The sequence below is a fragment of the Girardinichthys multiradiatus genome, chromosome 9 (assembly GCF_021462225.1).
Source record: "Girardinichthys multiradiatus isolate DD_20200921_A chromosome 9, DD_fGirMul_XY1, whole genome shotgun sequence".
Lineage (NCBI taxonomy): Eukaryota > Metazoa > Chordata > Actinopteri > Cyprinodontiformes > Goodeidae > Girardinichthys > Girardinichthys multiradiatus.
In genome coordinates, this window is record NC_061802.1 from 42,639,846 (window position 1) to 42,666,296 (window position 26,451).

General features: G+C 41.2%; 1 long non-coding RNA gene across 5 annotated transcripts in view; it reads left to right on the forward strand.

Annotated features, from left to right (window-relative positions):
* The first annotated feature begins 4,129 nt into the window (after positions 1–4,129).
* LOC124873521 overlaps positions 4,130–26,451 on the forward strand; it is a 29,004-nt gene continuing 6,682 nt past the window's right edge. For 2 of the 5 annotated variants that reach the window (XR_007039555.1, XR_007039553.1), the window contains exons 1-6: positions 4,130–4,916; positions 9,766–10,124; positions 10,204–10,518; positions 10,588–10,974; positions 11,519–11,945; positions 12,104–12,206. This is a non-coding gene — a long non-coding RNA (uncharacterized LOC124873521). Of the gene's footprint in view, positions 4,917–9,765; positions 10,125–10,203; positions 10,519–10,587; positions 10,975–11,518; positions 11,946–12,103; positions 12,207–18,513; positions 18,637–26,451 lie in introns of those variants that run through there. The other 3 variants (XR_007039554.1, XR_007039556.1, XR_007039557.1) reach the window with 3 other exon arrangements.

Here is a 26,451-nt window from a genome sequence, read left to right on the forward strand (position 1 = left end):
AGAAGGTATGCCGTTTTGGATTAATGTGCAGAGACTCAGCTGAATATCCAGTGCGTTCCATTCAGCGAAAAGTATTACTAAAATAAAGCTAACAGTAATCTGAGGTATCCCTTTCATGATTGACTAATTAACCTGCTAATAGCCATGTCCTCACAGCATCATCCCTTTAATTATCCAGTATCCTGTACCTCATTTGTGCTGAGATTACATTTGTTCCAGCCAGCTTTCTGTTTCATCCATCTCATAAGAGATCAATTTCCATTGGCTTTATTCTAAACACTCTGTTTAATAAGCTGCTCTTTTTATCATTAAAAAACATAGAACTTCACAATAAGGATTTTAGCCTCCACAGCGTTAGTCTTAGACTCAGAGTGAGTGGTCCGGTTGTGGACCGCTAAGATGTCCTTTGCAGTAAAGTGAATAAGTCTTGCAACTGGAAAAAGCCAAAGAGGAAAGAGTCATACCACTTCACTAGACGTGAGTCAGTCAGATGAGACGCTGTCGTTAATTGTAATAACAAGTGAGTGTGAAGGCTCTGATTCAGAGCCAGCGCATCAGGCAAACGCTTTTGCCCATTCAGCAGTCCTTCATTTATATGCAACAGCATTTTACTTTACTTTCCAACTTTAAGCACTCAGCAATGGCACAGCAAAGAAGATCTGGAAGGTGAGTCTTTATAAAAGAATTTTATTTTCTTATTTCTTCTAAATGACACTAATTTATATGTGAATTGCTGACTTCATGTGTGTGCATCTGTTTCTTCTTTTATTTGAAAACATTTACAAGATATCTTACCGTGCCAAAATCTGTTGTTATTTTTAATATATTGAGTTGGAATGCAGGATATGCAACAATATTGCATGTGAAATAATAAAAATAAATTATACTATAACAGTATGGAAAGTACAAAAAAAACATTAAACATAAACTGTATCGATGTTTTACCCACAGCTTTCCTTAAGAAAGCTTTGCCTGTCATAACATCGGATTTAACTCAAATAATAAACACATCCCTTTTGTCGGGTGTTTTCCCCCAGGCCCTGAAAACAGCAATTATCAAACCTCTATTAAAAAAGAGCAACTTGGACAAACTGCTACTACAGAACTACAGGCCTATATCAAACCTCCCCTTCATCAGTAAGATTATTGAAAAAGCTGTTTCAACAACTTCCTAACAATGACCAGCCGCTTCGATGTCTTCCAGTCAGGCTTCCGTGCTCACCACAGTACAGTGACTGCCCTTGTCCAGGTGTTCAATGACATCCGTATAAATGCAGACTGTGGAAGAACCACAGTGCTGGTATTATTGGACCTTAGTGCAGCATTCGACCCTTTGATCACTCCATTTTATTAGAAAAAATCACATGTGGCGTTCCCTGAGGGTCCATCTTAGGGCCCCTCCTATTCAATATCTACATGCTCTCCCTAACTCAGATTTTAATAAACAACAACGTAAGTTATCATAACTATGCAGACGACACACAGCTATACGTTACCATGTCACCAGGTGACTACAGGTCCTTCTCAAAATATTAGCATATTGTGATAAAGTTCATTATTTTCCATAATGTCATGATGAAAATTTAACATTCATATATTTTAGATTCAATGTACACTAACTGAAATATTTCAGGTCTTTTATTGTCTTAATACGGATGATTTTGGCATACAGCTCATGAAAACCCAAAATTCCTATCTCACAAAATTAGCATATTTCATCCGAGCAATAAAAGAAAAGTGTTTTTAATACAAAAAACGTCAACCTTCAAATAATCATGTACAGTTATGCACTCAATACTTGGTCGGGAATCCTTTTGCAGAAATGACTGCTTCAATGCGGCGTGGCATGGAGGCAATCAGCCTGTGGCACTGCTGAGGTCTTATGGAGGCCCAGGATGCTTCGATAGCGGCCTTTAGCTCATCCAGAGTGTTGGGTCTTGAGTCTCTCAACGTTCTCTTCACAATATCCCACAGATTCTCTATGGGGTTCAGGTCAGGAGAGTTGGCAGGCCAATTGACCACAGTGATACCATGGTCAGTAAACCATTTACCAGTGGTTTTGGCACTGTGAGCAGGTGCCAGGTCGTGCTGAAAAATGAAATCTTCATCTCCATAAAGCTTTTCAGCAGATGGAAGCATGAAGTGCTCCAAAATCTCCTGATAGTTAGCTGCATTGACCCTGCCCTTGATAAAACACAGTGGACCAACACCAGCAGCTGACACGGCACCCCAGACCATCACTGACTGTGGGTACTTGACACTGGACTTCTGGCATTTTGGCATTTCCTTCTCCCCAGTCTTCCTCCAGACTCTGGCACCTTGATTTCCGAATGACATGCAGAATTTGCTTTCATCCGAAAAAGTACTTTGGACCACTGAGCAACAGTCCAGTGCTGCTTCTCTGTAGCCCAGGTCAGGCGCTTCTGCCGCTGTTTCTGGTTCAAAAGTGGCTTGACCTGGGGAATGTGGCACCTGTAGCCCATTTCCTGCACACGCCTGTGCACGGTGGCTCTGGATGTTTCTACTCCAGACTTAGTCCACTGCTTCCGCAGGTCCCGCAAGGTCTGGAATCGGCCCTTCTCCACAATCTTCCTCAGGGTCCGGTCACCTCTTCTCGTTGTGCAGCGTTTTCTGCCACACTTTTTCCTTCCCACAGACTTCCCACTGAGGTGCCTTGATACAGCACTCTGGGAACAGCCTATTCGTTCAGAAATTTCTTTCTGTGTCTTACCCTCTTGCTTGAGGGTGTCAATAGTGGCCTTCTGGACAGCAGTCAGGTCGGCAGTCTTACCCATGATTGGGGTTTTGAGTGATGAACCAGGCTGGGAGTTTTAAAGGCCTCAGGAATCTTTTGCAGGTGTTTAGAGTTAACTCGTTGATTCAGATGATTAGGTTCATAGCTCGTTTAGAGACCCTTTTAATGATATGCTAATTTTGTGAGATAGGAATTTTGGGTTTTCATGAGCTGTATGCCAAAATCATCCATATTAAGACAATAAAAGACCTGAAATATTTCAGTTAGTGTGCAATGAATCTAAAATATATGAATGTTAAATTTTCATCATTACATTATGGAAAATAATGAACTTCATAACAATATGCTAATATTTTGAGAAGGACCTGTATGAACCCATTCAAGCGCTGGGTAAATGCTTAGAAGAAATCCATGCATGGATGGGCCAAAGTTTTCTTCAGTTGAATCAAAACAAAACTGAAGTAATAATCTTTGGACCAAAGGAAGAGCGTTTAAAAGTTAGCACACAGCTTCAGTTAATACAGCTAGAAACCACCAGTCGGGCTCGAAACCTGGGTGTAGTGATGGACTCAGACCTGAACCTTCAGAGGCACATAAAGGTAGTAACTAGGTCAGCCTTCCATCACCTAAAGAACATCTCCAGGATTAAAGGACTACTGTCTCAGCAGGACCTTGAAAAACTAATTCATGCGTTCATCTTTAGTAGAATTGATTACTGCTACGGTGTCTTCACAGGTCTGCCTAAAAAGTCGATCAGACAGCTGCAGTTGATCCAGAACGCTACTGCCCGCATCTGCACTAGAACTAAGAAAGTGGAGGACATCACCCCGGTTGTAAAGTCCTTACACTGGCTTCCCATATCTCAAAGAATAGACTTCAAAATACTTCTGTTAGTCTATGAATCACTGAATGGCTTAGCACCAAAATACATTCCAGACTTGCTGTCAGTGTATTAACCACCCAGACCTCTCAGGTCTTCTGGCTCAAATCTACTCTGCATACCCAGAACCAGAACCAGAACCAAACATGGAGAAGCAGCTTTTAGTTCTTATGCTCCACTAATCTGGAATAAACTCCCGGAAAACTGTAAAAGCGCTGAAACCCTAAATTGCTTTAAATCAAGATTAAACAATTATTTGTTTAGAGTGGCCTTTGAATATGTTATCTAAACATTATTAATTAAGTTTTCAGTCCAATTTTCCTTTCGTTTTCTTATCCATCATTCTATTCTCTTTATTTTTTTTAATTACCTCTGTTGTGTGATTTTCTGTATCATTGTAATGCTTTTCCTTATGTATAACGCCTTGAATGCCTTGTTGCTGAAAAGCTATGCGAGAGATCCCGGGTTCAAATCCCGGACGAGCCCCCATTAAATGTTACGACCCCACTCGGTCTAGGGGTAGGGGGAAGTAAACATTCAAACCAGGTGTTGTTGGTTTTATGAAAGAAAGAGTAATTTATTTCTTTTTAGTTCAGTTTCCGTTATTTTTAACAAAACAAACAAAAGGAGGATACTTAACAAAGTACAAACCGTTTGAAAATAAAAAGGGGTAAAACCCAAAATACACAACCATAAATTTAACAAAATACACAACCATCAGTAATTTAACTAAAAATAACCCCCCAAAAGGAGGGACAAACTAATTCAACAGTTTCCTAAATCAAAAACGTCCCTGCTAACAAAAAGCAAACAAACAAATCAAGACAAAGCCCAATCAACTTTAAAGAGACTCCTTTGAGCCAAGATGGAGTCATCAAGCAGGTGAGCACACAAAAATAACCAAGCTTCCCAACGAGCAGGTAAGCATACAAAAATAACCAAGCTTCAAAATTTTACAACACCAAAGTCATAAGTGGCGAGCTGTTCTGTCCAAATACCAGCTGCCTTTAGTGGCAGGTGCAGAGAGTTTATATAATGTAGTCCCTTCTTGATTGGCGGCGAATTCAGAAGAACCAGGAAATGAATAGTCCAACATGAACTCCCGGAGACGTCCAGCAGGAGGAGTGCAGAGCACGCAGGGAGATCAGAGTCCGTCAGGAACAGCGAAGAAGAGGGTATCCAGCGAAGAAGAAATCCGATCCTATCAGAAACAGCGGTACCGATAGCACGGAGGAAAACGGTGCTTTTCAGCGACATCGGCTGGCCAGTCTGTTGATGAAGGTACAAAACAAACACACATACGGCCACCAGCCGTAACATAAATAAACTTGACTTAAATAAATTAAATAATTGATAAATCATGTAATTGAAAATTTTGAGAGAGGTGTCAATGTCATTTCTACTTATATAGCAACACAATGTTGACCAAAGTGCTTGACCTAAAGGTAAATACAAAAACATAAATTCAGAAGACAGCCATAAAACCAACAAAAACAATAGAAATACCATAAAAAGAGAGCTAATTACCTGACAGTGGAGGAGCAATGAGAACCAAGAGGGCCAAGGATATCAGGTGACCCACTAAGGGGATCAGCAAACACAGTAATTTCAGTTTTGATTTAATTCCGAGTCAGCCAGTCTTTCACATCTTGTAGACAGTTAAACAGGGGCTGCGGTGGGTCAGAGAAAGTCAGATTAAAATGGTAATATATATGTACATCATAAGCATAGCAATGGAAGGAAATATTATGCTTTCTAAATATGGAACCCGCAGGCAGAATATATGAAGAAAACAGAATAGGTCCCCAAATAGACCCTTAGGGTACTCCACAAGAAAGAGGTCCTGAGGAAGAAAAACATTCCCCCATAGACACAAAAAAGGACCTGTGAGAAAGATAAGATTTAAACCACGCTCTTGCCTTCCTGGCAACCTACTTTAGTGCTGGGCGTATGGCTGACCTGGGGTGATGCTCCATGTCTGGTTGCCAGGGACTGCTGCTGCCTTCCAAAGCCAGGTCTTCTGGCTCTGGAAGGCAGCACTTATTAGGGGCTATGGATTGTAGGCCCTCTGCCGTTCTTGCCACACTTACAAATGTACACACCCAGGTGACAAACCAACACATACCCAAAAACATACACACACACACACACACACACACACACACACACTCGTACCTCCCAGTAAACCTAATACACATCTTTGGAGAACATCAATCATGGACATTTCAAAGAAGAGATTTTGACAATGTAAACCACCACACCATCATGCAGCTGATGTTTCGACAAAACACATTCAAGGTTTCTATTAGCTCTACTGATTTTAAGCCCTAGAAGGTTATATAAAAAGCTAAGTCAACATTAGCTGTTAAAAATAACACAAAGAATGCCAATGTATGTAACAACCCATTCATTAAACTAAACATGTACACATATTAGCATTTGGTTGCAGCTACAAGCAATGAGGTTCACAAAACAGTGATTTAATTCAGTCCAACAATACGTTGGTTATCCCACAGGGAAATTACATGCTAACTCTTACTATGCAAGTTTCTTTAGAGAGTTGTTGTAAATGGTGATGGCTGTGTATTGGAAGGATCTCTGTAGTACAGCGGATCTGAAGAAGACTCAGACTTAACACACTTTGTTGTTGTATGACATATCTGATGAAGAGGATTCACAGGATTATCTGTAATGTTCTTCATTCTATGAAAAACTTCTGTTTGCACAATTATCCCCAGATGTTCCAGAGCAGTCTCCCGAACAGAAGCAGCCTTTTTTATTAACCTGTTAAGCTTTTTTAAGTCACTTGCTGCGATGCTGCTACCTATACAGATTATGGCAGATGAGCCTAATAAATGGGCCAGCAAAAGCTTTTGGATCAGTTCTAACCATCACTCTTTTGTTCTAATAGAAGTTGAAAGTTTCCATGATTTAACTTGACAGCTGGTATACCTACTCTCCCTAAAACAGGAATGCACTTGGGTTGAATTTATATCTGGCTAATGCCCCTGAAACAGTTCAGCCCTTTGCATGTTTGAGGACTTTACTCTAAGCCATGTCTATGAAACCTCTTCTTAATCTCCTATGCCTAAATGTTAATTGCACATGTTTCTACCAAACACTTGCTTTTTTCTATTGTCAGGGGCTTTTTGTTTGAGAAATATGTTACTAATGGCTTATGAATTAATAAGAAGCCAAACTGGATTAGACTTTCATGCAAGGTGATTGTAAAGAGCTTGAAAGCCCTAACGTTTTATTCAGATTTCTGAATTTTCTGGACGAGTGAGTTCCTTTTTGCCATGGCCTATAATGCATCCTTTGTCATCATCCCTCAGCAGTGATTTAGGCTGTAAGATGCTCTTGGTGTAATTTACTTACCAGAGCAGAGCCATTAATTTTCTATTATTGTGAAAAGATGATTCGTGTTTTGGAGGCTGTCTTGATTATTTATTTAGATACACAGCAGGCAAACATGAGGCAGTGGCTAATGGAATATAAAGTCGCAAAGTCTGACATTTAACTACAGAAGTGGCACATGTGTTAATGTGTCCTCCCCGAGCACCTTAATTCAACTTGAAATTCCTAATGGAACTTGCTATATGCACTGGGCCTTCGAGACAATGAGTGGGAAGGAGGGGGACACCAACATAACACATAAATTCACTTGTCTGAATCTTTGCTGTATGTCTAGCGACTTAAATGCTGCACTGCTTGTACATCTAGAGGGAAACGACATTAGTGTTCTCACTCATACTGTCACCTTCTCCCCTTTTCAATACAGTGACATGATATTTCTGTTCAGTTTTTCTTTTCTAAATCTTAAATATAAAACCAACTGACTGATTATTGGACAAACATTTTTAAATATATTGCTCCAACTTGAACACAAGGTACACTCTTGAAAGCACCAGGGAAGTTTGAAAGTTGTGACAACTGACTATTAATAATTAACAAATGTTTAATAATGCTCTGTTGATCAGTTATAAACCTGGTTGGGATGTCAGCTTTTAAAAATAAGTTTAGTTGATAGGGCAGCAACAGGGATTTTATTCATGCAGGCATTGTAAAAGAAATTACACCATCTTTCAATTCAAACTAAGTACATTTCATGTTTCAGTAGCTCATAGTGTTATTTTCTTTATGATATCAGTCTCTTATATCACTGTGGAGGGATTAAGGCCCACTCATTCTTAGAATATTAACTCAGATTCTTGGAAGTTTGCAGGCTTTTGTTCCTACAAAGCTCTCTTTAGGTCCTTGTTGAAATACAGGGGTTGGACAATGAAACTGAAACACCTGTCATTTTAGTGTGGGAGGTTTCATGGCTAAATTGGACCAGCCTGGTAGCCAGTCTTCATTGATTGCACATTGCACCAGTAAGAGCAGAGTGTGAAGGTTCAATTAACAGGGTAAGAGCACAGTTTTGTTCAAAATATTGAAATGCATACAACATTATGGGTGACATACCAGAGTTCAAAAGAGGACAAATTGTTGGTGCACGTCTTGCTGGTACATCTGTGACCAAGACAGCAAGTCTTTGTGATGTATCAAGAGCCACGGTATCCAGGGTAATGTCAGCATACCACCAAGAAGGATGAACCACATCCAACAGGATTAACTGTGGACGCAAGAGGAAGCTGTCTGAAAGGGATGTTTGGGTGCTAACCCAGATTGTATCTACAAAACCTAAAACCACGGCTGCCCAAATCACGGCAGAATTAAATGTGCACCTCAACTCTTCTGTTTCCACCAGAACTGTCCTTCGGGAGCTCCACAGGGTCAATATACACGGCCGGGCTGCCATAGCCAAACCTTTGGTCACTTCATGCCAATGCCAAACATCGGTTTCAATGGTGCAAGGAGCACAATCTTGGGCTGTGGACAATGTGAAACATGTATTGTTCTCTGATGAGTCCACCTTTACTGTTTTCCCCACATCCGAGAGAGTTACGGTGTGGAGAAGCCCCAAAGAAGCGTACCACCCAGACTGTTGCATGCCCAGAGTGAAGCATGTTGGTGGATCAGTGATAGTTTGGGCTGCCATATCATGGCATTCCCTTGGCCCAATACTTGTGCTAGACGGGCGCGTCACTGCCAAGGACTACCGAACCATTCTTGAGGACCATGTGCATCCAATGGTTCAAACATTGTATCCTGAAGGAAGTACCGTGTATCAGGATGACAATGCACCAATACACACAGCAAGACTGGTGAAAAATTGGTTTGATGAACATGAAAGTGAAGTTGAACATCTCCCATGGCCTGCACAGTCACCAGATCTAAATATTGAACCACTTTGGGGTGTTTTGGAGGAGCGAGTCAGGAAACGTTTTCCTCCACCAGTATCATGTAGTGACCTGGCCACTATCCTGCAAGAAGAATGGCTTAAAATCCCTCTGACCACTGTGCAGGACTTGTATATGTCATTCCCAAGACAAACTGACGCTGTATTGGCCGCAAAAGGAGGCCCTACACCATACTAATAAATTATTGTGGTCTAAAACCAGGTGTTTCAGTTTCATTGTCCAACCCCTGTACCTTTACCATTAAACTAAATGATTGAAGTTCAGAATCACTGAATCTGTTTCTGTTTTTTTAGCCACTTCTTTACTAAGTGACATACTGCCAATTTATGCAAGCTAGCTAGGGAAATTAAACCACTCCGCAGCAGGGTACGTAATAGTAGGGTTCACTGTTAATGCCCATTTTAAGATAAATGAGCAATAAATAGATAACTTCTTTAAGGTTCCCTTGGTCTGAATTGAGACATTTAAACATGGCTACATCCGTGGTGTTTATAGGATTAAATCAGAAGAATGCTCTGTCAGGAAACCCTGGTGGGTACAGTCAGTTGGAATCATTCACAAAAAATCCAACAAAAGTTTGTTATTTAGTATAAACAGAATACATTGAGGCCTGGAAACCTGACGTTCTTTTGTAAGTGCTGCTGCTATTGTAAGATTACTGTAAGATTATATTACTAATATTATCTGTCCTTGTTACTCCTTAAGTAATAAGCATTAGGGAAAAAATACATGGCTTTTCCTAGGCAGCCTAAAATGTACAATTTTGAAATTAAATTGCAGCCTGGAAATCTTACAGCTTCTTCTTTTTTCATTTTTTTTTATAGTGTGTCTTGTCGCTGCGTTTCAGGCAAACCATATGGAGCTGATGGTTACCCACATGTGCGAGGAAAATTCTGCTCCACAAAACAGGTATCTCAAGACAGTATCCTAATTTTGTGATTACTTTTATTAATTCCGGATTCAATCCAGAGTTGGCAGGTCACATTGATGTTATAATAACCTGTTTGTGTGGACTTTAACCATCTTGTTGTGGGAGTCTGGGAGACTCTGTCTCCTTTCGTTGTGCATTCCACTATTCCTCCACCAAATGGTGTTAGTGAGCATGGTGGCTGGCCTCATCAGGAGAGGAGTATATAAGGAGCCTGCTGCCAGCAATTCTTTGCCTGAGTGTTAACCAACAGTGGTAAAACCTCTAGCCCTCTGTAGATCCTATGTTCAAGTTCCGTATAGAACTTCTAACCTTGTGCTGTTCTCCTTCCCAGGTTTGCTTTCGAGCTCTTGATACCGTTCCAGCTCAGTTTCATGGGCTCTGAGCTCACCTGCAGGAACTCCAGTTCCCTCCTCAGTTTGCAGTTCCTGGCTGGTGACTTCCTGGCTCCTCATTCTTCCGCCTCCCCTGCGATTAAAGCCTGCTCACCGTCCACCGTTCTCCCCTCTCAGGGAAACCATTCATCCCTTTGAACTCGTCATCCTCCTGGACCATTCAAATCTCCTGGATCAGACTCAATCCGCCCTGGCTGACTTCAGACTCCCGGGCCTTGCTAATTCCTCCCTGGCAGATCACCAGACCATCTCCAGTAAGCAGCACTCATAGTAACCACTGTCTGATTCAACCTTCACACCTCTAACTCTACATTTCTCCTCAGATGCTCAGCAGAGAACCCGCTCTGTGTTTCCATTCCCGACTTCCTGGCTCACCTCGCGTTCCTCATCTACAATAAACAGTTTAAACCTTTTCTAGCCTCCTGGGTGTGTTCTGCATGTGGGTCAAGTCAGTACCAAAAGCTATGACAGAACACTCAGGCCAAGTTGTCCCAGCAGACACACTCAGGAGAGCTCTGTCTGATCAACAGCAATAACTTCAGTCGCATGAGTCATCTCTCCGAGCTCTCTTGGAACAACAAAGGAATATCAATCAACAATTAGAACAGATGGCAACCCGCCTGCTGAATACCCACGTCAGTCAGTCAACTTCTCCGTCAGATAGCACTGCAGAATTACTGGTCTCAAAGCTGCTCTCTCATTCTCAAGATGTAAGTTCACCAAACCCGGAAAAGTTATCCGGTGAGGAGGGTATCTGTGGGGATTTTCTTCTTCGGTGGTCCCTGGTATTTAACCGTTCACCTCATTCTTTTCGTCACGATGATGCAAAAAAATATATATATATTCTTGGTCTGCTCATTAGTAAAGCTTTAAGATGGACAGAAGCCTGCTTTACAGATTATAATAGATTTGGATGCACATTTGATGATTTGGTGAAGGAATTTAAACAGACCTTCATGACCAAACGGGTGTGCCCTGTCGCTTGTGGTCACTAAGGCAAAGAAATAGACCCATTTCCAAGTTCTCAATTGAGTTTTGCACATTGGCAGCCGCCTCCGGCTGAGACACATGCACTTAAAGTGGCCTTTTTTCAATCATAAGATAAATCATTAAAGGATGAACTAGCTCCACTAGACAAATCTGAGACTCTTAACAAGCTGATACCATTAGCTGCTAGAATAGATAACAGGATAAGAGAGAAAAAAAGATCCGGACTTGAGAGATCTGTTGTTTGTCCCTTTTCTCCTCCCATAGGTGCAACTCCTCCTCGGCCACATTTTAGTCCCACCTCCTCAGAACCTGAACCCAAGCAGATCGGGCAGACCAGGCTTTCCCCAGAGGAACGGTGGCGCTGAAGAGAGTCAAACCAGTGCATTTACTGTGGTTCACCTGGTCACTTCATTGCTTCCTGTCCAATTCGCCTAAAAGAGAGGGTCCACCCGTCATAACGGGGGAACTGGCGGACCATCATGCCAGCCGTACTTTTATTTAACAACGACAGCCTCAGTCTATCTCCTCTGATTGATTCTGGATGCCAACAGAACCTAAGTGACCAAAACCTTGTGGCTCAAGCTAAGATCAAAATAATACCCGTCTACGCCTCTTAATGTTTCTGTTCTGGATGGAAAGGCCCTGCCGAAAATAACTCATGAAACCAAACCCATGGAGTTAATCATCTCAGGTAACCACAGAGAATACATTACCTTCTTCGTCTTTCCTATTACTCAGTCATCTGTTGTTTTAGCCTTCAACTGATTGCAACTTCATAACCCTCATCTCAACTGTTCTGAACTCTGAATAGAGTGCTGGTCCACTAACTGTCTCTCCTCCTGTTTGCAGTCTGCCGTCCGGCCAAGCCTGCCAACGGCAAAGCCAGATGAGGTTGACCCCATAGACCTAACTCTTCTGCCTGAGGAGCACCACGATTTCAAACAAGTTTTCAGTAAGAGCAAAGCCCAGTCATTACCTCCACATCACCCTTACAATTGTCCGATAGATCTTCATCTTAGAGCCTCGCTACCTTCAAGCAGACTGTATAACATCTCCCATTCTGAACAACAATCCATGGAAACTTACATTAATGAGTCTCTTGCTGCTGGAATCATTCATCACTAGTCATCACCACTGGGGGCAGGCTTCTTCTTTGTAAGTAAGAAGGACGGCTCCCTCCGTCCTTGTATTGACTACCGGGGTCTAAATCAGATCAGAATTAAGAAGAAGTTTCCTCTTCCCCTCATCTCGTCAGCCGTTGAGCTCGTTCATAACTCAACTGCTTTCACTGAATTGGATTTTCGCAATGCTTACCACCTTGTCATAATCTGCCAAGGAGATGAGTGGAGACAGCTTTCAAGACCCCCCTGGGTCATTTTGAATATTTAGTCATGCCCTTTGGCCTATGCAATGCTCTTGCGGTGTTTCAAGCTCTGGTGAATGACGTCCTCTGACATTTTCTTAAGCGTTTTTGTATTTGTCTATTCTGACAACATCCTGATCTACACCAAGAACATGTCTGAGCACCATCGTCACATCCGTCTGGTCCTCCAGTGTCTCTTGGAAAATGGATTATTTGTTAAGGCAGAGAAATGCGAGTTCCACAAACCATCAGTAACCTTCTTGGGCATCATCCTTGAGGGTGGGCAGGTTCGATCGGACCCGAACAAGATTAATGCTGTCCCAGACTGGCCCGTTCCTGACAACCCTAACCCAACTCAAAGGTTCCTGGGATTTGCCAATTTGTATCGCAGATTCATAAAGAACTACAATCAAACAGCTGCTTCTTTAAACTTACCTCAACCAGAACCACATTCATTTGGACTAAATAAGTTACAGGGGTTGGACAATGAAACTGAAACACCTGTCATTTTAGTGTGGGAGGTTTCAAGGCTAAATTGGACCAGCCTGGTAGCCAGTCTTCATTGATTGCACATTGCACCAGTAAGAGCAGAGTGTGAAGGTTCAGTTAGCAGGGTAAGAGCACAGTTTTGCTCAAAATATTGAAATGCACATGTTGGAATTGCATCACTTGGGGACTTACTTTGCGCTTCTTCTTAGGCCTGTTCTCAGTTTGAATGTTTAACACTCTAACCTTGCCTTTTCCTGCTCTGTCTGAACGGATACGTTTCCCACACAAGCTGAGCATATCTACGAGTCTCCTGCATGGAGAGATTCTCTGTTATGCAATGCATGGTCACTTCATACTGCATGCTAACATGGAGGTTGTGAAGAAACAATGACTTGAAAGTGTGGTCTTCTTTAAGACCTGGAGAATAACATCCCTGAAAATAAGCTGTCTTTAAACGGTGGAAATATTCTCTGGGAGGTTCATCTTGTTTTTGCAAAACTGTCAAAGCATCAATAGTGGCAGCGGCTTCATCTCTGTAAACATAGTACTCTTCTCTGAGAGCCTGACAGAGAGCTGGATATCTGTCACTAATTTCGGGAGGAAGAGTTTTTATGAACACATGAACACTCTTAGCTGTTGTTTTCCAAATAAGCCTTGGCTTTTCACGATCAGAAGGAAAACGCAAGTCAAGGAGACAATGTTCAACCTCAAGCAGGTAAGCATCAATATTTGACTCCTGGCTACCTGGATAAAAAACTTCTATGTCTTTAGCAAGCGATTCAAGCTGTTTGAAACTGCTCCCAAGGTGGACCACGTTCATCTGAGAAGTCACGTTGGTTAGGTTCATGAAATGGTGGAAGATCCTGACCTAACCTCTGGGGAAGGAAACAAGTTTTCTCATCCTTTAAATGAGAGCTTTCTAATGAATGGACTCGTGCACGTGGTGGTCGGTCAGATTGGATTGAGTCACCTGAGAACCATGAGCATCTCTCCTGGTCCCTAGGGGTCGACACAGAGTCAGAAGGGAGAGGGTGCCGATCAGGCTGGAACGGTGCCCCTCCCACCGAATTGGACCACTTGTGCATGCCGAGTCCGGCACTTGGTCATCTTGATGGTTGTTCACTGCAATGGAATTTGGCAGGACACCACTGGAGACCATTTGACTTCCAACACTTTTGTTAAGGTCTGTGGAAGTAAGTTGAACACTTTGACTAAATTTAGGAAAGGGAGACACTGACCTAGGTGCTGGATGCCTGCTGTCTGAGTCTGCCCCCTGCTGTGGCTGCTGCAGCTGCTGTGAGTGAAAATGCAAATTTGGTACCTGAACGGTGGGAGTCTGTTCCTGCTTTTGGGATGAAGCTTTCTTGAGCTCATCTGCCTTCAGGTCCACTAACTTTGCTTCAGCTTTCTTGGTCCTCTCCTCAGCTTTTGAGAGCTCAAGCTTTGCAGCATTCTCCCTTTGAAGAGTCATCTGATGGTTAGTCTGTAACTGAAGATATCTTTTAGCTTCCAGTTGTGATTTCTGCTGATACAACAAGGTAAGCCTACCAACAACATCTGAATCAGAATCTCTCTCTAGTTGGATTTTCAATTAGGTCAAGTAATTCTTGAATCTGTTTATCACATGCAGCAAGGTCAAACTGATTTAAAGCATCCCGCTCATCTGGAGACAAACGGATGAGATCAGCAACCACCACTTTCTGCATCTCCACTGCTGAATTAATAATGGACTTTGATTCCATCATTCTGGCAGACACTAAAAGCCAACAACAAAGTTATCAGAATATTGCTAAAAGCAACAACATCTAACAAATGTATGTCCAGCTATATATGTATATCTGACTATACATATATTGGAAACATTTGATTGTAAAATGGGTGCACCAGTTGATCATTCAACCTGTGACTTATGACAACACTATGCTCCAAGTGTTACAATGCTACTCCTTTCTCTAAGGATATTTTGTGATTTTAGCATTAATTTTTCACCTTTCTTGGGAGGAACTAGTGATTAGACACTACTCTTAACCTTTAAGGGAATTTTGTTTAAAATGCAAAGGAAAAAGAAAATTGCTACACCTCCTGAGGGTAATAATTGCAATTTGACTTTTGATTCACCCCCCCTTATGGCAGGCAGGGTGATTAGATTAAATTTGGGATTTAATCTGGCAAAAATCCTGTTCTTTCAAACCATAAAACAAACTATAAAGTTCCTGAATGGATACATGAACTCTGATATTTTGAGTCCTATTGTGACCAGTGACAGCTGGTTTTAAGCTAATCACTTGGTACATCAATAATGTGCAGTTGTGGTTTATTCATTCGCATTTATGTACAGTGCAAGCTGTTCATGATAATGCCCACCGGACATCATGATAATGCCCACCGGACGCCATATGTTGGAATTATGAATCTGACAATATTATTTAATATTTAATATTCATATTTTAATATTTTATCAAATAATATTTCGGTCTGTTAAGGGTTGTCCTGTGAATACCAGCCCTTTAAGGCGATGGTATTAGGACAAAATAGAAAGGTGTGAGACGAGCTCTGACATTATTGAACAGCATAAACTCTGGACATATATGGAATGAATTCACACAATTTCTTAAAATACAAGAATTTATTAACAAAAATAAGTCAACTCAAAGTCAAACATATTTCAATCAACAAACTCTTTACTATGCTAAAACAATCCAACTAAACTACCAAGCAGAATTAAAGAATAACAAAGATTAATGGGCTATATCCAATATAAACAAGTTGATTAAAGATAATTGAAAACCATGACCTAAAAAGAGTGAAGCAACATTACCATGCAATGTTATTTATGTTTGAGGACCAAGGATTATCTTGAAGAATCTGGAAGGGAAGTTAAGTTAGTCTTGGAACCAACTTAAGCAATAATCAGCAAATGTTTAGACAACCACTCACAATGCAAAATCAGATAAAATATTATTTTAATAAAATAATGTTTTAAATAATGATCTGCTAAATAAAACCAACCTCCTGGATGACCATTTCTCAATGGTGTCTAATTAGCTGTCTTTATTTATTGAAATAATATTTGAAGAAATATTATTAAGGGTGTATTTTGGAAAAGAGCCACATCCTTCTGGAGAAATGGAGCTTAATGGTGTTCTAGTAAATGATGTTCAGGGACTATTATTCACTAGCTTGAAAACTAACAACCTTTCTGTTAAATACTCTTTAGTAGCAAGCACGTGTTCTTACCAGTTAGCATTTGAGCTAACAAAAGAAGCTAATAGCTTAGCACCAGAATCAACACATACCTTTAAAATACCGTTAATAAAAGGGTTAAAATGCATAAGCGCGGACAACGCGTTATGATCAATCTTCTGTTTAAAATCACCCTTCAAGTAAAGTTTGTCTTAACTTTAAAAACACACAAAGAACACAACCCGGGCACGTGTGCTGCAGATAGCCTGCTAGCACTAAGATACCCGAGTTTCACACAAACAAACCAAACTTCATAAAATGACAAACGTTGAGATCATTTCATCCTAAATCTGTCTCTGCCCAAAACACTTAACCTCATGAACCGTGGTGAGGAAACGTTGTCCAAAGGCGAAGTTTGAATAAAGTATTCACAGTCAACAAACGGTTAGCTCGGTAGCTTCGCGGGGGGTTGAAGGTGCGTTCGCTCTGAACAAAAGGGTTAGCTCCGGAGCTGTAGCTGGGTGGCCCATCCTGTCTGCTCCTACAGGGCTCGGAGAGAAAGTCAAGCAATGCTTGTACCGTAATTACCCCCCAGTCATGAATGAAAATACCGGATACACAGACGGTATTTCATTCGTACTTTTCTTTGCATATGATCGATGATCGTATGACACTCTTGGATCCAGTTTGAAGAGTTTATGTCTGTTTGCCAGCAAAGAGACATCAGCGCGCTGGGCCTCCCCTGACCGGTCCCACTAGAGGCCGTGTGGAAAGAAGTTGTCTTGTTGGAGAGGGGGTGCTCTTATTCAGACAGTGGCATCATGGGAAGTCTGCTGCTACCCCCCTTTCCTCAGTTGCTGGAAGTCAGTTAAATGCAATTTATTTTGAAAGTTCCAGAAGAGTCCGTACCAGAGTTTAATGTTGAAATCCATGGCTGTGGATCCCAGCACACACAACATTATGGGTGACATACCAGAGTTCAAAAGAGGACAAATTGTTGGTGCACGTCTTGCTGACGCATCTGTGACCAAGACAGCAAGTCTTTGTGATGTATCAAGAGCCACGGTATCCAGGGTAATGTCAGCATACCACCAAGAAGGACGAACCACATCCAACAGGATTAACTGTGGACGCAAGAGAAAGCTTCCTGAAAGGGATGTTTGGGTGCTAACCCGGATTGTATCCAAAAAACATAAAACTACGGCTGCCCAAATCACGGCAGAATTAAATGTGCACCTCAACTCTCCTGTTTCCACCAGAACTGTCCGTCGGGAGCTCCACAGGGTCAACATACACGGCCGGGCTGCCATAGCCAAACCTTTGGTCACTCATCCCAAAGCCAAACGTCGGTTTCAATGGTGCAAGGAGCAAAAATCTTGAGCTGTGGACAATGTGAAACATGTATTGTTCTCTGATGAGTCCACCTTTACTGTTTTCCCCACATCCGGGAGAGTTACGCTGTGGAGAAGCCCCAAAGAAGCGTACCACCCAGACTGTTGCATGCCCAGTGTGAAGCATGGGGGTGGATCAGTGATGGTTTGGGCTGCCATATCATGGCATTCCCTTGGCCCAATACTTGTGCTAGATGGGCGCGTCACTGCCAAGGACTACTGAACCATTCTTCAGGACCATGTGCATCTAATGGTTCAAACATTGTATCCTGAAGGCGGTGCCGTGTATCAGGATGACAATGCACCAATACACACAGCAAGACTGGTGAAAGATTGGTTTGATGAACATGAAAGTGAAGTTGAACATCTCCCATGGCCTGCACAGCCACCAGATCTAAATATTATTGAGCCACTTTGGGGTGTTTTGGAGGAGCGAGTCAGGAAAGGTTTCCCTCCACCAGTATCACGTAGTGATCTGGCCACTATTCTGCAAGAAGAATGGCTTAAAATCCCTCTGACCACTGTGCAGGACTTGTATATGCCAATCCCAAGACGAACTGACGCTGTATTGGCCGCAAAAGGAGGCCCTACACCATACTAATAAATTATTGTGGTCTAAAACCAGGTGTTTCAGTTTCATTGTCCAACCCCTGTAACTCTGCCTTTCTTGCTTTAATAGAAAGATTCTCTCAGGCACCCATCCTCGTGCATCCTGATCTTCAAAAGTAGTTTACAATGGAGGTTGATGCTTCTGATGCGGGGGTGGGTGCAGTCTTATTGCAACAATCCGACTCTGATGGAAAACTTCAACCTTCTGCTTTCTTTTCTCGTAGATTAACATCAACCGAGAGAAATTATGATGTAGGAGATCGTGAACTTTTAGCCATTAAGTTGTTGAAGCGTGGCGTCACTGGCTGGTCTGTGTTTCCGTTGCCGAGTTCCTGGCTCACCTTGCATTTCTCACCTACATTAAACGGTTTGAACCTTTTCTAGTCTCCTGGGTGTGTTCTACATGTGGGTCAAGTCAGTACCAAGAACAATGACACATCTGAGTAATTGTGTGTTGGTAAGCGCGTGTGTGTGTGTGTGTGTGTGTGTGTATGTCGTTGTCTTTTCCATACGCTTCTGTGATGGCCTAGCAACTAGAGATTGCAGGTAAAACCAATTATCTGATATTCTTAGTAAATGCCTCATTCAAAAACACTACCAGATCACATTCACTACAGAGTGTGGAAGTTTATATTGCAACAGGAAGACTCAAATTTAGTTTGTTGGAGCTAATATGATGTGTTTAAAAATCAGGTCAGAGGAAACACACAAGGTGTAAAAGCTAAACTGTATTATTTTATGGTGGAATGTCAACTCTTCATTTAGGCTGCTACAACAGAGAGCTAGACTTCTATAGGTGCTTCACCACTGCAGACGTTTTGGTTGTTTATGTCATTCCAAACAGGTGCAAAAAGAAGCCACCTTTCACATAAGGTCAGTTATACCTATGTTTTGTTGAATTTACAAATGAGTGAAGTTCACTTTCGTAGATGCCAGGAAAATTAAATATGTTCCAAGAAGCTTGCTGTCGCTTTTGAGCTTTCAAGCTCAACACATCGAACCTTGAGGCGGATGGGCTACAGCAGCAGAAGACCACACCAGGTGCCACTCCTGTCAGCTAAGAACAGGAAACTGAGGCTGCAATTTGCACAGGCTCACCAAAATTTGACAATAGAAGATTAGAAAAAACGTTGCCAGGTCTGATGAGTCAATGTTTGCTGCAACATTCAGATGGTAGGGTCAGAATTTGGCATGAACAACATGAAAGCATGGATCCATCCTGCCTTGTATCAACGGTTCAGGCTGATGGTGGTGATGTAAGGGTGTGGGGGATATTTTCTTGGCACACTTTGGGCCCCTTAGTACCAATTGAGCATCGTGTCAATGCCACAGCCTACCTGAGTATTGTTGCTGACCATGTGCATCCCTTTATGACCACAGTGTACCCATCTTCTGATGGTTACCTCCAGCAGGATAACGTACCATGTCATAAAGCACAAATCATCTCAGACTGGTTTCTTGAACATGACAATGAGTTCACTGTACTCAAATGGTCTCCACATTCACCAGATCTCAGTCTAATAGAGCACCTTTGGGATGTGGTGGAACGGGAGATTTGCATCATTGATGTCCAGTCGACAAATCTGCAGCATCTGTATGATGCTATCATGTCAATATGGACCAAACTCTCTGAGGAATGATTCCATTACCTAAAACTGAATAACAGTGCTCATGAGGAAAAGGTGAGCTGTTCATTCATTGCAATTCAGTCCCTTCCCCCAACATCACCAAATGGAATGTTGCTCCAGTTCAGACACTGAATCTGATGACACAGCTATTGTGTTGTATTGCAGCTAAAATGCTACAACCATGTAATTATGTGGATGGGATTTAGCTCCGTCCATCTTCCCATCAACTCTGACAGACAGACAGACAGACAGAGGGAGAGACTTGAGTCTCTGACTCCAGTCGCATTTAAGTTACAAAAATAACACTTCTTAGTTGTCTTAGACTAAGGACTTGAGACTTGACTTATACTCCTGATCTGAGACTTGAGTCCTAGACACTGTTTTTATCCCATGAAATGAAGAGTAAAAGCAATCCAGTTTTTGAGCTAAAGATGGCAGTTGCTTTGCATGTTTAACTGGGAACAAAAGTACTTAATTATTAACCAGTGACCTTAGTGGATTTTGGGCTGGTAATGGATCATAACAATCTGTTTATTTTAGCTGTAGCTTCATAATAATAACCACATAGATGTTTTTTTTTTTTTACTTGAACGCTGTATTAAATGACTTTGGATCATTTCAGAACAAAATACATCTGATATTCTCTTGTAGCTAATTTAGCTCCAACAATAAAAGCAAACTTCCTGTTCCGTTCATTCGGAAATTTAACACATTTATTTATGGAGTACAGTCTGTCTTGATCATTATATTGCAATTTCCATCTTAAATTTTAACATCTTTACTGAGTAGAAATGAAAACAAAGTTTTAAAATGTGCATTTAGAAAATGGTTTCTTAATATTACCAATTCTCCAGCTCAGAGGGAGAAGATAACCCTCCAAACTCTATTTAGTACAATCTATAATGGAGTGGACAGTATGAAGAACTGTCTTAACAGGTGTTAATTTAATTATTACAAAAGACAAAAAACACTTTCTTCAGGAATTCAACATATTTAATATATAATTTAGACTGTATTGATCTCACACTGGAGAAATTATCCTCTGCATGTAACCCATCAGTTAGGGAGCAGTGGGCTGCCATTGTGCGGTGCCCAGAGTCTTGCTCAGGGACCCAGAATGGCAGGCTGTAATTTTGAACCAGGGTACTGGGGGTCTCTCCAGGACGCAAATGGCCTGGTTGCTAACCACAAGAACACCACTACCCCCTAACAGGTCAAATCTCTATCTATTATTTTTCTTAGAACATAATGCCTATTTCTATTTCTATTGTTACCCCATTAGAATATTTCATTTGATAAAGTCAAAATAATACAAAACATCCTTTAGTAGAATTAAATGTTAAATGTGATCATTTTGACCTAAGGACAAATAAATGTTTGGAATCCTAAGCAACAGCAATGCATGGTTAAAGGTGCACTAGATGTTGGGGATTTAATGAGAAAATGTTTATTTCAGTCATTAAAGACATGATTTGAACTTGCCCTTCAAAGACTTAAGACTGCACTTGGACTTATAAAAATTGACTTGTGAACATCTCTGATAGATAGATTGTCTGATTGCATATGATCATATGCAGTAATGTCCTGCATCAAATAAACACAATTTCAGACATTCACACCTGAGCCATGACATGTGGAACTAGAGTTTTATTTTTCCCTCCTAGAACACTTTCTCCGGTAATACATTCCTAATGACACCACTCATGATGACCACTACATTTTGCTGTTGCTGAAAAACAATAACTACTGTACTATACACAATTTGAAATGTGCAAAATAAAGGTGGGATCAGCTTAAACAGGACCTTGTTCCATAGTGGTGGAGATGCTAATAGCATCTCATATCCCCACATAAACACCTTCCTCTCTCCAGGCCTATGAATTATTAGCACGGATGCAACTGGCTGTTTACTTTTTAAACAGGATGAGCGAGCTGAAGCGTAGGGAAAGGCAAAGGGTTGGTTTGTGAGCCAACACAGGTTACAGGGAGAGACCTGGGACATATAGCGCCAGGAGAGTCATGAATAAGTTACGCGGCCCCTGGACTTTCCTCTGAAGGCACAGATGCTCTGACATGGAGCTTTTGCATCAGAAAGCAAACTGACGTCTCAGAGCAAGTTGAGAAATTGCATGTGTGGCTCACATGTGGGCATACATTCCAGCTCTGTTGATCACACACCAATCATCTTCATTTATTCTCTAGAATCTATGGCAAAGTCCACTCAGTTGTTCATGGAGTTGGTTTTTTTTATTTTAAGGAAGGTATGGCTGTCCAGTCAGTATTACCACTTAAATCCATCTTTGAATACCATGCTGTTAAACACTCTGTTTTTTTTTTTTTTTATTGTCCTTTGAACTCATGAGAAAAGACATTTTGATACATTCGATACATCCAAAAGGCAGTGAATGTAAAAAGAACCAAGTGTTGAATGATGTAGCAGCTGTATGTTTGGCCTCATAATGAAGAAACAACTTTTTTTTTTCTCATCTACATGCAGAAGGACAAGAAAAGTCCTGTTCTTCTTTAAACACCCATGACTAATGCAATGCAATTTAAGGTTTTCCCAGTTGTCATAGTGTTTGGCTGTTTAAGTTTAAACTAGCCAGTCAGCTTACTTGGAATACCTTTATAGTAGCAGAGGGTCCACTTATACACAGCAAAACAGCCAAAATGTTAATATTAGACTTTATGCATGAAACAGTTTGACGAGACAGTCACAACAGGAAACTCCAGGAGGTTGTCCTCATTGGATTTTTCTATATGTGCTCTAGCTAAAACTGATTCTAGACACTGGAGATTAGGGGGTGCTGTTGGGCTATCCTCTATCCACGGTTTTAATTAATTATATGGCTTTTTGAGCTTGTTCAGGCCTCCTGAAAATCAATTGATTTGATGGAAGAATAATAAGCGCTACAGATATAACAGGCCCTCCCACCCCCATGGTGCTCTGTCCTGATGATAATAATGTTGACAATAAACATTTTTGTTGCAGGAGAACTGACTGATGCCATAATATTGTCTTTTTTGCATTACCATTTACAATTCAACAAAACAATGACAATATTGATGGCTGTAATGGATTTACAAATGATAATTACAATACAATAGGTTCATTACATCCCTACAGTAAGGCAGTTATAATGTCATACTGCCAAATATTTAGCCTTCAGTTCAAATAATGGCTGTTATTAAGTAATTAAGAGCTGGGAGGCAGAGAGGCCAGGATCTTGCTATCTTTACATATTCAAACAGAGCGCACATGAAAATCCACCACGGAAAACAAACATTTATGGCCACAGCATATGTTTGCTCCCCTAGACATTAAGAGCAACAGCTTATGTCAAAAGAACACGCTGAGGGAAATCATAAACAATATAAAATGAACACAAGAATCCAGCTGACCTTCTTCTTTCTAAAAAAAAAAAAAAAAAAAAACAAGTGGAAGCTAAAACTATTTACTCATCTAGTTATTGTAGTTATTAGTGCAAGTACAGCTTTTGGTTTTTAAACCAAGGGGTATTTAAAGAATAATCTTTCTGTCATAGACTGTTTTTCTCTAAAACACCAACTTAATATACTGAGAGGGGGTTATTCTTGGCAGTCTGAATAGCCTTTCAGGGACTGCAGTGAGACGCTGGGCAGCAGCAACAGATATTTGGCATTTTCAAGTGAGAAAAAGTCCAAGCTGGCCTTACACTCAGAAATAACACAAGTTCTTAAACTATTGACTGCACTGAAGCAGCAGACTTCAAAAGGTCTTCTGACCTGTTTGCTAAGAATCCTCAAACAAGTTTTTCTTCTTCGTCTTCTCCTTTCCCTCCCCAGTACTAGACGTTTCATTATTAATATGTTTTTTCTCAAGTTTCTTTCTGACCCAGGACATTAAATAAAACATTGTATGGTTCATGAAAGATTATGAAAGAGCAGAACGTAAGCAGCAGGAGGTGTAAACTCAGCACAATTCATTCTGGTATATAATGTCAATGCCAGCAACCCCCCTCTCACCCTACCTCCATGCCCTGCAGGCATATTGGCGGAACTACCATTGGATGCTAAGCTTTTTCCTACAAAGCTCTGAAGATAAAGTATCTTCCTTTTATCCCTTCTGCAAATCAATTCTGGGCCTTACAGCAAAATCCCATAAAATAACTTCAAACACCACTACTTACTCCAAAAATTTGTATTATGGCTATATCTCTTTGAACCCTTACCAGTGAAGTTTCGGAGGAAAATGATTTAAGTGTTATCTGCTAAGACATCAGCATGTCAGCACTTCACCTCAGTTTTTCTTCACATGTCAACCCAAACCTTGTTATTTCTCTGCCTGTGTTTGGTTTGTGATTGTTTCTAAGCATCCAGGCCTGGTGATAAATACAAATGCTGCTTGTAAACATAATGGCTGCAGTAAGTGCAAACAAGATGGTATGAAGCCCTGGCGGTACTTTGTGCTCACTCAGCTCCTGAAATATTCATTCCCTTAACTCCTCTTCAACTATGATATAAACTGGGGCTGATAAGATGGGGAACTGAAAAGCAGGGTGATGGTGTGATTACCAAAGGAGCCACAGAGGTGGCTCATTAGCTTAAGCCAAATGATTGGAGGAGAATAAGATAACTATACATCATTCTTTATTTTCTGCCTCTACATTTGACTTTTACGCAATACAGTAGTGTCACTGTGTTACAAGATCTTTGCAAAATGAAAACAGCACACATATTTCTTGTCAATGTGAAGTCAAACCCAAATGAATTCAGATTTGGGCTCAGATTGATTGTGATAAAAGAAATCTTTAACTACACATCTTTCACTGTGTGCATGGTGGCACAGTACCAGAACCATGGGTCTTCAAGAAATCCTTGAAGCCCCAGCTCTTTAGAGAGCATCTGCTATCATTATATCATTACATTGGTATATCCTTGACCTGTCCAGGGTGGACCCTGCCTCTCGCCCATAGACTGCTGCTGGAGATAGGTACCAGCTCCCCCGCAACCCACTATGGAATAAGCAGTAGAAAATGACTGACTGACTGGTATATCCTCATTTGTACGCTATTTCATATAAAGGCTGCCTGTAATGAAGAGGTCTTCATTACGTGGACTATCCCTATTTAAGTAATTCATAGCACTTTAAAAGCACCTTTGCACTTTATTAAAAGCACTTTATCTAGCACTTTAACAAACACTTTATTTAGCACTGCACTTTAGGCATGGATTTGCACATAATCATTTGCACACAAGCTTAACTTTTGTTGAATATTTATTGAGTATTTTAGTGATGAGCATGTAGCCTTTTGTTCCAGGCTCTGCACAGCTGCTCCTCATTAAGAAGTGGCGTGGGTGTCTGTGAAAGGAGAATTGTTAGTCAGAGCAAATAAGGTCTACTGTTGTGAAACTTGAGCAAGTGTTTGTGTAAAGTTTGTTTAAAAGTGTCAGTGAAGGAGAAGTGTTGTGCTAAGGAAGTGACTCACCTGTCTTTACTGTGTCCTCTCCAGGGTGTTTGGACAAATACTTCCCTGGGGGTCCAGACACCATTTATAGGTTCCGGGAGAGACCATGGAAAATGTGGGGGATTTGTGCAATTAGTATTTGTGAGGTTTTATGTTGTTTGGGTGTGTAGGTTTAAAAAAGTATAAAATATTTATAAAAAGTAAGGGGGAACATGTATATATTTGATAAAAATTTATGTTTGAGTTGGAAGTTGTGAGATGTTAAATTCCATGTAGAGAATGGTTTAGTCCTTTTTTTATCAGCTGTGCCTATTTAAGGCTGCAATTGTGTCTTGTTAAGAGGTTTGATGCTGTTAGGCTTGATGGTATGCGCCTGAATAAATCAACTGCTACTTCCACCTTCTTCTGCCGTTACTATTATTTATTAATGGTAATCCAGCCACAAGGCCTCTAGGTAACAAGTGGTGTCAGGAGTGGGATGCTCAAGCTACAGTGACAAGATGATGACTAGAGGTGGGAAAAAACCAGGCCAAGAGGACGAGCCTGAAGGAGTTGGAGCTTCATCTGGTCTAGAGGCCCTGGCAACAGCCAACCCTGAGGACAGGTTGGAGGAACTGGCAGATTTGGTGAAATCTCTTTTGCAGTCTCAGGCAGCCAGAGACCAGAAGATGGAGAAAGATTTATCTCGCCAGGAACAAACATGGAAAAGCATGCAGCATCAATTTCAACAAATTTAGCTTCAAGTAAAGGCTGTAATTGATAAACTGGACTATTCTGAAGCACTACCTCTCCCCAAAACATCTTAAGTACATGGAAATTAATCAGATGGTGGTGACATCCAGGTGGCCCATGGTCCCAGGTCTATAATTGAACCAAAATGTCTTCACATTTGAGAGGATGGCCCAGGTGTGCTGCTGGTCCAGAGAAGAGTGGGCTGTTCGTCTCATCCCCCTGTTAACAGGGAAAGCTCGCACAGCTTTTGTTCTTATGGATATAGCAGACTCGGAGAACTATGACAAAGTGAAAGAAGCAATTTTTGCAAAGTATGAGATCACGGCTGACACTCCGCTTCAGATCCCTGAGGGTT